This window comes from Prionailurus bengalensis, chromosome C1, assembly GCF_016509475.1.
Source record: "Prionailurus bengalensis isolate Pbe53 chromosome C1, Fcat_Pben_1.1_paternal_pri, whole genome shotgun sequence".
Taxonomy (NCBI): domain Eukaryota; kingdom Metazoa; phylum Chordata; class Mammalia; order Carnivora; family Felidae; genus Prionailurus; species Prionailurus bengalensis.
Window position 1 is genome coordinate 79183741 of NC_057345.1, and position 9040 is coordinate 79192780.

General features: G+C 38.5%; 1 non-coding gene across 1 annotated transcript; it reads left to right on the top strand.

Moving 5' to 3' along the window:
• Positions 1-2761: 2761 nt before the first annotated feature.
• Positions 2762-2827, top strand: LOC122482332. Its single transcript, XR_006297120.1, has one exon. It is a non-coding gene; the product is annotated as a small nucleolar RNA SNORD58 (small nucleolar RNA).
• Positions 2828-9040: the final 6213 nt, after the last annotated feature.

A 9040-nucleotide genomic window follows, 5' to 3' on the forward strand; every position in this document is an offset into this window, starting at 1 on the left:
AGAGTAAATTTAAAAATTGTTTCTTTATCTATCAACAATTGTAACATTGTTCCCTTTTCTTCTTTAACATTTATAATTCCATTTCCTATATATATATATATATATATATATATATATATATATATATGTATTTAATTATTTAATTAATTTAATTATTTAATTAATCTCCACACCCAACATGAGGCTCAAAATCATGACCCTGAGATCAAGAGTCACATACTCTTCCCATTGAACCAGCCAGGTGGTCCTGTCCTGTTATATATTTTTATGCATTCTAATTTATATTTCAACCTGTCATGCTTCCCTGCAATAAAAAATAAGTTGGCATGTTAATGCCATTTACTTTCAGTTTACATTTTTGATTTTTGAATATATAATGCTCTCACCTGTTTCAAAAATAAAAACTAAATAAAAAGTATAGATTGAGGGGCGCCTGGGTGGCTCAGTCGGTTAAAAAGTCCGACTTCAGCTCGGGTCACGATCTCGCGGTCCGCGAGTTCGAGCCCGCGTCGGGCTCTGGGCTGATGGCTCAGAGCCTGGAGCCTGCTTCTGATTCTGTGTCTCCCTCTCTCTCTGCCCCTCCCCCGTTCATGCTGTGTCTCTCGCTGTCTCAAAAATAAATAAATGTTAAAAAAAATTTTTTAAAAAAAAGTATAGATTGAGAAGTCTTAATCCCACATTCATGCCTTTCTTCCTTGTCCCTACCCTATAAAGATAATCACTCATTAATTTTTAATGTATTCTTCCCATGCCAGTGTTCCTTTATATAAATAAAAGCAAAATTGAATATGTATTTTTAAATTGAATATATATTTCATCCCCCCTTTTCTTATATAAAAGATGGATTGCTTTATTACATTTTTAAAAACTGTAGAATGACAATGTACTGATTAGATTAATGAAAATGCACAAATTAGACAAATATCAAACCACAACCCTGATAAGAAATCTTCCTTTTCCTTTTCCTTTTCCCTTGAGTGTGGGGTTGGGTCACAAACTCAAGTCACATTCTTCAAGGACATTTCAAAAACCTATGGTGCTTTTAGTTCTTTGAATTCAATACCAGTGGCAGCCTAGGTTGCAAATGGCAGCCCTGGGCAGGCATGTTTTGTTTGGGTGGTCCAACATTTACAGATTGACACATTTTACATAAAGATCCAGATTTCTGACTCTTGTGAAAATTGGATGATCAGCTAACCAAAGATTTCATCATTCAGTCAGCAACAATGAGCTGGTGCTGAGTACAGCACCCTCCTCTTATCTGGGCCAGTGCTCTGGGGTTTGCCCCAGTCTCCCCTCACTCCGTAATATTGCTGCCTCAGCCCCTAGCACTTATTTCTCTTTCCAGGCTGGTCCCTGTAGGCATCTGACTTTGCAACCTCTGAGTTAACCTCTTTGTGAGTGATTTGGAAAAGTAGACACAATCAGGAATTTCTTTGAAGCTTCAAAATGGGAAGCAGGAAAAGGATGAGTAGAGAGAATAGAAGGAAGAGATTAGACTCTGAATTAGAGACTCAATGAAAAAACAGCCCGTTTTATGTGAGATTCCCCAGAGAACAGGACAGACTAATTAATAATTTATTTACACTGATTCCTGGGGTGCAAATTCAGTCACTACCATGCACTAGAATGGTAAGGCAAGGTGGTGACTGAATTTGCACCCCAGGAAAAATTAAGTCTGTTGTGGTATAGTCATGAGAACATAAGACTGAAATTAGAGAAAGGGCATTAAAATAAAAGACTTCATAGAAAGAAAGAAAGAAAGAAAGAAAGAAAGAAAGAAAGAAAGAAAGAAGCTAAAATGAGAGACAGGGCACACATTTATCTTCTATGAAAAGGCAAATTGGGGGGCATCTGGGTGGCTCGGTCGGTTGAGTGTCCGACTTCAGCTCAGGTCATGGTCTCGAGGTTTGTGGGTTCGAGCCCCGCATCAGGCTCTGTGCTGACCACTTGCTCAGAGCCTGGAGCCTGCTTTGGATTCCGTGTCTCCTTCTCTCTCTGCCCCTGCCCCGCTCACGCTTTGTCTCACTCTGTTTCTCAAAAATAAATAAATGTAAAATAAATAAATAAATAAATAAATAAATAAATAAATAAATAAGGCAAATTGGATATTGATTTTTAAAAATACGATGATTCTCTAATTGTCCATTGATACCACTATCAAATATTACCAATCTATTGTGTCCAAAATGTTATAAAATTATGTTAGGAGTATAGAACACAAGAAATTTAATATGAAGTAGAGCAGGCATTTTGTGTATCTGGTTTTTAAATATAGAATGCTTTAAAAAAGGAATGATTACAATTTGACAGCAAATTCTAATTCATATTATGTCCTTAATACCTAGCACAGCACCTGGTGTATAGAAGGTTTTGCTGAAAGAATGAATGAATAAATGAGGCTGTCTAGGAGGACAAAAAAATAAAAAAATAGAATAGGTTTTAAAGATGTTTTTAACTTAAAAATAACATTCAAAATCTGAAACCAAATCACAGTTTAATGACAGTCTTATTCTATTTCTTATTCTTATTGGTACATTCCCTGAAGAAATGTTAATAGTTTTTTTGGAATTGTTCCTCAAGAAAAGGAACAGCCTATAATAATTTGGTGCTAGGATTTTGTCTGACTTGAGGCATAACACTCTAAATCTGAAAACTGAAATTCCCCCAGTGAAAACATGGCAGTAAAAGACTTACGTCAAGAATTCACAATGACCATAGCAAGCATATCAGAAATTATCATATAAAACTTGTCACATGGCTGCAGTGATGGCATTTCTCAGGACACCTTCAGATTAATCATGAAAACAACTATTCTCTGAGCAACTGCTGGGGAAAAAAAACTTGTCAGTTATTGAAGTTATTGAAGAGTTTGCTTTATAACGGTGGGTTATGGTCTTCAGCAGGATATCAACTTATCCTGAAACTGAGAGTTTTTCAGCCTCTGCAATGGTCTCGGGGTCTCCTATGGAATCTCCTATAGAATAATTGTCAAAGTTATAACATTTAAATGCATTCCACAATCTGGTTTCCCTATTTTATGTATAAAGATATGTCATGCTCTCTACAGAAGGGGAAAATTGCATACTTAATGCAGCAAGAGGTGGCCTGGTATCACACTACAGAGCACTGTTTATTAGGGTGATTGTGGTGTTGTCTTCCTTCTGAAGACCAGTCCAAAATATTTCCCAGTTCTCTTGAGCACAGGAATAACCATCCAAATCCAGGAAACATCCAATTCTCTCAGACGAGAGCAGAGATCTTAGGAGACCCAGATGTTTCCTCACTGATTACCCCCAGTAAAATCCAGTCAGAACCAACCAATTCAGAAAATGTAATAAGGGTTCAGACTTCTTATGGAGCACATTCCTTATCTTTTCCCAAGTTTTTTTTTTTTTCCTTTTTTTCCCCAGTGTTTCTTATTTCCATGTAGTGATTAGGAGCTAAAAACAGGTTAAAAATGGAGACAGATTCTGTTTGTCTGGTTCCACTACTTTCTAACTGTGTGACCTTCTTGAGCAAGTTGCTTAAAATTTCCATGCCTCCGTTTCATCTTTAATAGTAGGTTAATAAACCCATGTAATGATTAAATGAGGCTATATGTTATAAAGTTCTTAGCTAATACACACACATCCATGTCTAAAAATGCCATGCTGGAAAACCATGAGCAATCACTTTTTTTTTTAAGTGAAAAATTCAATAAAAGGAGTTTTTTACTTCAAAAGCATAACTGGGTAAATAGATAAATTTACAACCATTCCTGTGAAATTTCTTATTCAACAAATTCATTGAGAGCCAACATCTTCAACAAACCCTCCCAAAAAAGTTTAGGTAAAAATCCACCTTTGAGTTTTAGGGGAATGAGCTTTCCTACACAATTTTTTTTAGTAAACAAAACTAGTTCCTTTAAGTACCAGCTCTTGTAATAATTTTGACCATTGTTACATCAATAGAGATCTTTTTAAACTATGTCACCTATGTCTCTGTCTTGTTAAACAGATTATAATGAACACAGCTTAACAATTTCTTGATACTATAGGTTCACACCATATAGAATCACATATCTGGCACCTTGGAAGTAGGCTGTTTTACCCACTAATACCAGAGAAGGGAAGAGAACCAGACTTGAACATATCCACTGGGATAGGATTGGAACTTGGGGTTACTGACATGTTAACAAGTGCTCAGAATATTTCAAGGTATCAGGCCATAGTTCATCAAAGCAGTTGTCAGTGGGTGGCCAAAGGCAGCAGTTGAACACACAGTCAAGTTGACACAAAATCAAATAGCACAGAGGGAGATAGTTTTCTGGGATTCAGACCAGCAGACTGGAGGTGGTAACTGGAAGGTCTGTCCAAAGATTGTCAGGTTCTATAATCACAACCTGTGTAAAGGGCAGGGCTCCAAATCTAGAGGTGACAGCTGTGCTGGGCAGGCAACTGGAAGATAAATTGTGGAATAGAGACCAAGGCAAAGATTTAATTATAAGGGTAGGAACACATGAAGAGAGTTAAAGTCTAGGATATTATCAAGGTGAAACCAGTGCAAGGATGACTTGGCCCTGGGTCATAGACTGTGGAGCTGGAATTGGTTAAAAATCTTTCTCAGGTAAGGAAAGGTTGGGTAATTTGCCCAAGGTCATGCTATGAAGGTGCACAGTCAGAATTCTACCACAGGATGTCTGACTCCCTACATATTTCTGCTGCTTTGCTCTGTTCACTTTAAAATAAAACAAAGGTTATACTTTTCTGGAAAATATAGAAATGACGGAATTTGTTTTTTCTGATTCCAAGGAAAATTCCAACTCTAAAATTCTAGAGTCACATAATTTATTATTTTTGAAGGGACAAGAGTGAGTTGCCCATTTAATTACAAGAAATATATATTGAGGGCTGCCTGGGTGGCTCAGTTGGTTAAGCATCTGACTTCGGCTCGGGTTGTTATCTTGTGGTTTGTGGGTTTAAGCCCCGCATTGGGCTCTGTGCTGGCAGTGTGGAGCCTGCTTGGGATTCTCTCTCTCTCCTTCTCTCTTTCCCTCTCTCTCTCTTTCTCTCACTTCCCTCTCCCTCTCTCCCTCCCTCCCTCCCTCCCTCGCCCCTTCCCCACTTGCACCCTATCTCTCAAAATAAATAAATAAACTTAAAAAAAAAGAAAAATATATTGATGGTATAGAATAGCTTGCTATATGTGTAACTTAGGAATTAACTCTTTTAGGAGCCCTTGGGTGGCTCAGTCAGTTAAGCATCTGACTCTTGATTTCAGCTCAGGTCATGATCTCGTGGTTCATGAGTTCGAGCCCCACATTGGGCTCTGTGGTGGCAGCACGGAGACTGCTTGGGATTCTTTCTCTCTCCCTCCCTTTCTGCCCCTCCCCTGCTCTCTCTCTCTCTCTCAAAATAAATAAGCATTAAAAAATTTTTAAAAAGAATTAAAATTCCTACAACTTAAAATTAAAAAAAAATAATAAAAATTCCTACAACTTAAAATTAAGCTTTTCCAAAGGAGGCTGTATATCCCTATGAAAATAGCACAGTTCAGTTAGATTTGAAATTAAACACATTTCGGGGCGCCTGGGTGGCTCAGTCGGCTAAGCAGCCGTCTTTGGCTCAGGTCATGATCTCACGGTCCGTGAGTTTGAGCCCCGCGTCGGGCTCTGTGCTGACAGCTCAGAGCCTGGAGCCTGTTTCAGATTCTGTGTCTCCCTCTCTCTGACCCTCCCCCATTCATGCTCTGTCTCTCTCTGTCTCAAAAATAAATAAACGTTAAAAAAAATAAAAAATAAAAAAATAAACACATTTCAAATATGGCACACTAAAAATACATTCTCTATTATAAGTGTTTGTAAATGTTAAGATATTTACCCATTAAAACATATCTAAATTCATATATTAAAAATTTGGTAATAAACTAAAAGCAGTTAGTTTAAAGGAACAAGATTTTCTTGATATGAAAAATAGAATATTATTAAGAATCAGGGATCTATCATATTTATTATTTTACATTCTTCTTAGATGATATTTATTTTATTGTCTGTTTTACCAATGATAAGTATCTTTCTTTTGAATTCAGATCTTTAAAAAAATTTTTTTTAATGTTTATTTATTTTTGAGAGAGACAGAGACAGAATGCGAGTGGGTTAAGGGCAGAGAGAGAGGGAGACACAGAATCCAAAGCAGGCTCCAGGCTCTGAGCTGTCAGCACAGAGCCTGACACGGAGCTCGAACTCACGAGCTGTGAGACCATGACCTGAGCTGAAGTCGGACGCTTAACCGACTGAGCCACCCAGGTGGCCCTGAATTCAGATCTTTTTAACTTTATGTTCCCTATTATTGTTTTCCTGAAATTGAAATCTAAAGAAAGCTAGCAACCCTATACTCCAATCTTGCATTTCCTCTTTCCAAAAGGGTATTTCCTCTTGATCGTTACACCTAAAACTCTAGAAATGTCAGTTCTGGAATTGTGAACAATGGTGGTGCTTTGTAAAAACAGGTTGAAAAAAATCAAGCAGGTAAGGGAAGTTGAAAGTGGATATCTGCTAGGCAGTGGGGACAGGCATGGAAAAACGAAGTAGAGAAGTACACAAAAACCAAACAACAGGAAAAATCAGTACGCAAGAACCAAATAGAGGCAGAATTCAGAATGTGCCAGAAATCAGGCAAAGATACCAAATTGACCAGAAATCCCAAAAGAATGCCTTAAATGACCAGGAATGTCAAAAACTAGGCAGATGGTTAGGAACCCAGTGAGCAAACAGGTGATCAGGAGGTAAGAGTGCAGCCTCTGCAAGAGATGACAGAATCAAGCACTCAGGCAAAGATGTCTACAAGGAAACCTTGATTCTCAGGACAAATGCCTATGTCGTTCACAAATGGTGTCCAACTTGATGCTGTCAGGAGAAGTAGGAAAGAAGAAATCTAGTTGCTGAGGGAATATGGAATTGGAGCAACCAGAGCAGGTCCTCCTTTTTTTCCTTTTGTTAACAAAAAATTTGACTGCATGACTAGAGAGCTGGCTAATTTTCTTCACTTTTGGATACTTTTACTCAAATAAGAATTCACAGCACTCTGTTGCTCTCTTCCTAGGTGATGTGGCGTTCTTAATTGGTTCTCACGGATGTTGCACTGATTTAGGTCTTGGCAAGGGACTTACAGCATCTCAGGACAAGTTGAGAACTGAAAATAGATCCTGTCCATTGACTCAGCAGGATTGGAGAGCTTGCTTCTTAATAATCCTGCACTAAGTTAGAACTCATGTCTAGGACATCCTATTCCATCCCATTGCGGGTCTGATTTTCTTGTAAAGGTAGTTTTCTTATTAAAACAGAAGTATTGACAGAGGTTATATTCTCCTTCATTACAGAATGCAAGCCAAGTTCTACAGATATGAACGTTGGGTGATATTTCCCTTCTCTTTATAAAGTACAGGTCTTACAGAACTCACTCCCTGTTAAAGTCAACTGGGGAAACAGAATCTTTTATCTTTATTGGCAGAAGGGTTTATCTATTTCATTTCCTTCTTTTAAGCTGGGGGACCAGTCCTCCCTCATTTGTGGTTTCGCTTCCCACAGTTTCAGTTACCAATGGTCAACCGCGAGCCAGAAGCAGATGATCCTCTTTCTGACATACTCTCGGAAGGTCAGTAGCAGCCTAACACTACGTCACAATGTCCACGTCATTCACCTCACTTCATCTCATCACATAGACATTTAATCATCTCACAACATCACAAGAAGTAGGGTGAGTACAGTATGATAAGGTGTTTTGAGAGAGAGAGAAACACCATATTCACATAATTTTCATCACAGTATATTATTATAATTGTTCTTTTTTATTATTATCATTAATATATTACTGTACCTAATATGTATATTAAGCTTTATCATAGGCGGGTGTGTGTAGGAAGAGACATAGTATGGTTATGTCTTACCTGATGGGGGTTGATAGCAGAAGTTGAGGTCATTTCCTGAAAAGATAAGATTTATTTTACATCAGGCTCATGGAATGAGTACTGGTGGATACAATTTTTCCTTTCCTTCCTCATTGTCACTGTAAGGTCTGACAGGCAACTTTGGACCACATCCAGTCTTGTTGAGGTGCCCGTGGTGAGTGATATCTTTGTGAATTTGGATCAGACTACCTGAGTTTGAATTCCAGTTCTATAATTTTTCAGTTATGTATTTTTTTTTAATTTTTTTTTCAACGTTTATTTATTTTTGGGACAGAGAGAGACAGAGCATGAACGGGCAAGGGGCAGAGAGAGAGGGAGACACAGAATCGGAAACAGGCTCCAGGCTCCGAGCCATCAGCCCAGAGCCCGACGCAGGGCTCGAACTCACGGACCACGAGATCGTGACCTGGCTGAAGTTGGATGCTTAACCGACTGTGCCACCCAGGCGCCCCTCAGTTATGTATTTTTGAGTAAGTTATCTAATTTCTCTGGTTACTAGTTTTCTTATCTCTAAAATATTAAAAATGATACTTAAGTCATAGGCCTCTTTTGTGAATTAAACAAAATAACATAGCTGAAAGTGTCTTGCATATTGTAAGTTTTCTGTGGACATTAACAAAACCGTTAAGTAAAAGCATTGGTACCAAGACGGTGGGGCAGACACTGTTTCCCTTTTGGCTATCATCACAAGACTATTTACATGTGAGACTGTTCTTTCACTGTGCATAATTTGATTAAAAGACAAAAAACAAAAAAATTCCCCAAGGGCCTCCCTCCCCCCCCCCCCCCCCCCCGCCAAAAGTAAATGGTTTTTCCCTTAGGTAAATGGAAATTTCCAGTATGCTGGTCCCTAGAGAAAGTTTAGCTTAAATCCCCTTGTAACTTTAACAGTAGCTTGGTAGGTAGCTCAGCATCACCATGCGGTTAAAGATCAGTGTTCTTGTGGCCCCTGGGTTGCTCAGTCAGTTAAGCAACCAACTCTTGATCTCAGCTCAGATCATGATCTCACAGTTCATGGCTCTGTGCTGACATCGTGGAGTCTGCTTGGGATTCTCTCTCTCTTCCCCTCTCTCTCTGTCCCTCCCTCACTCAC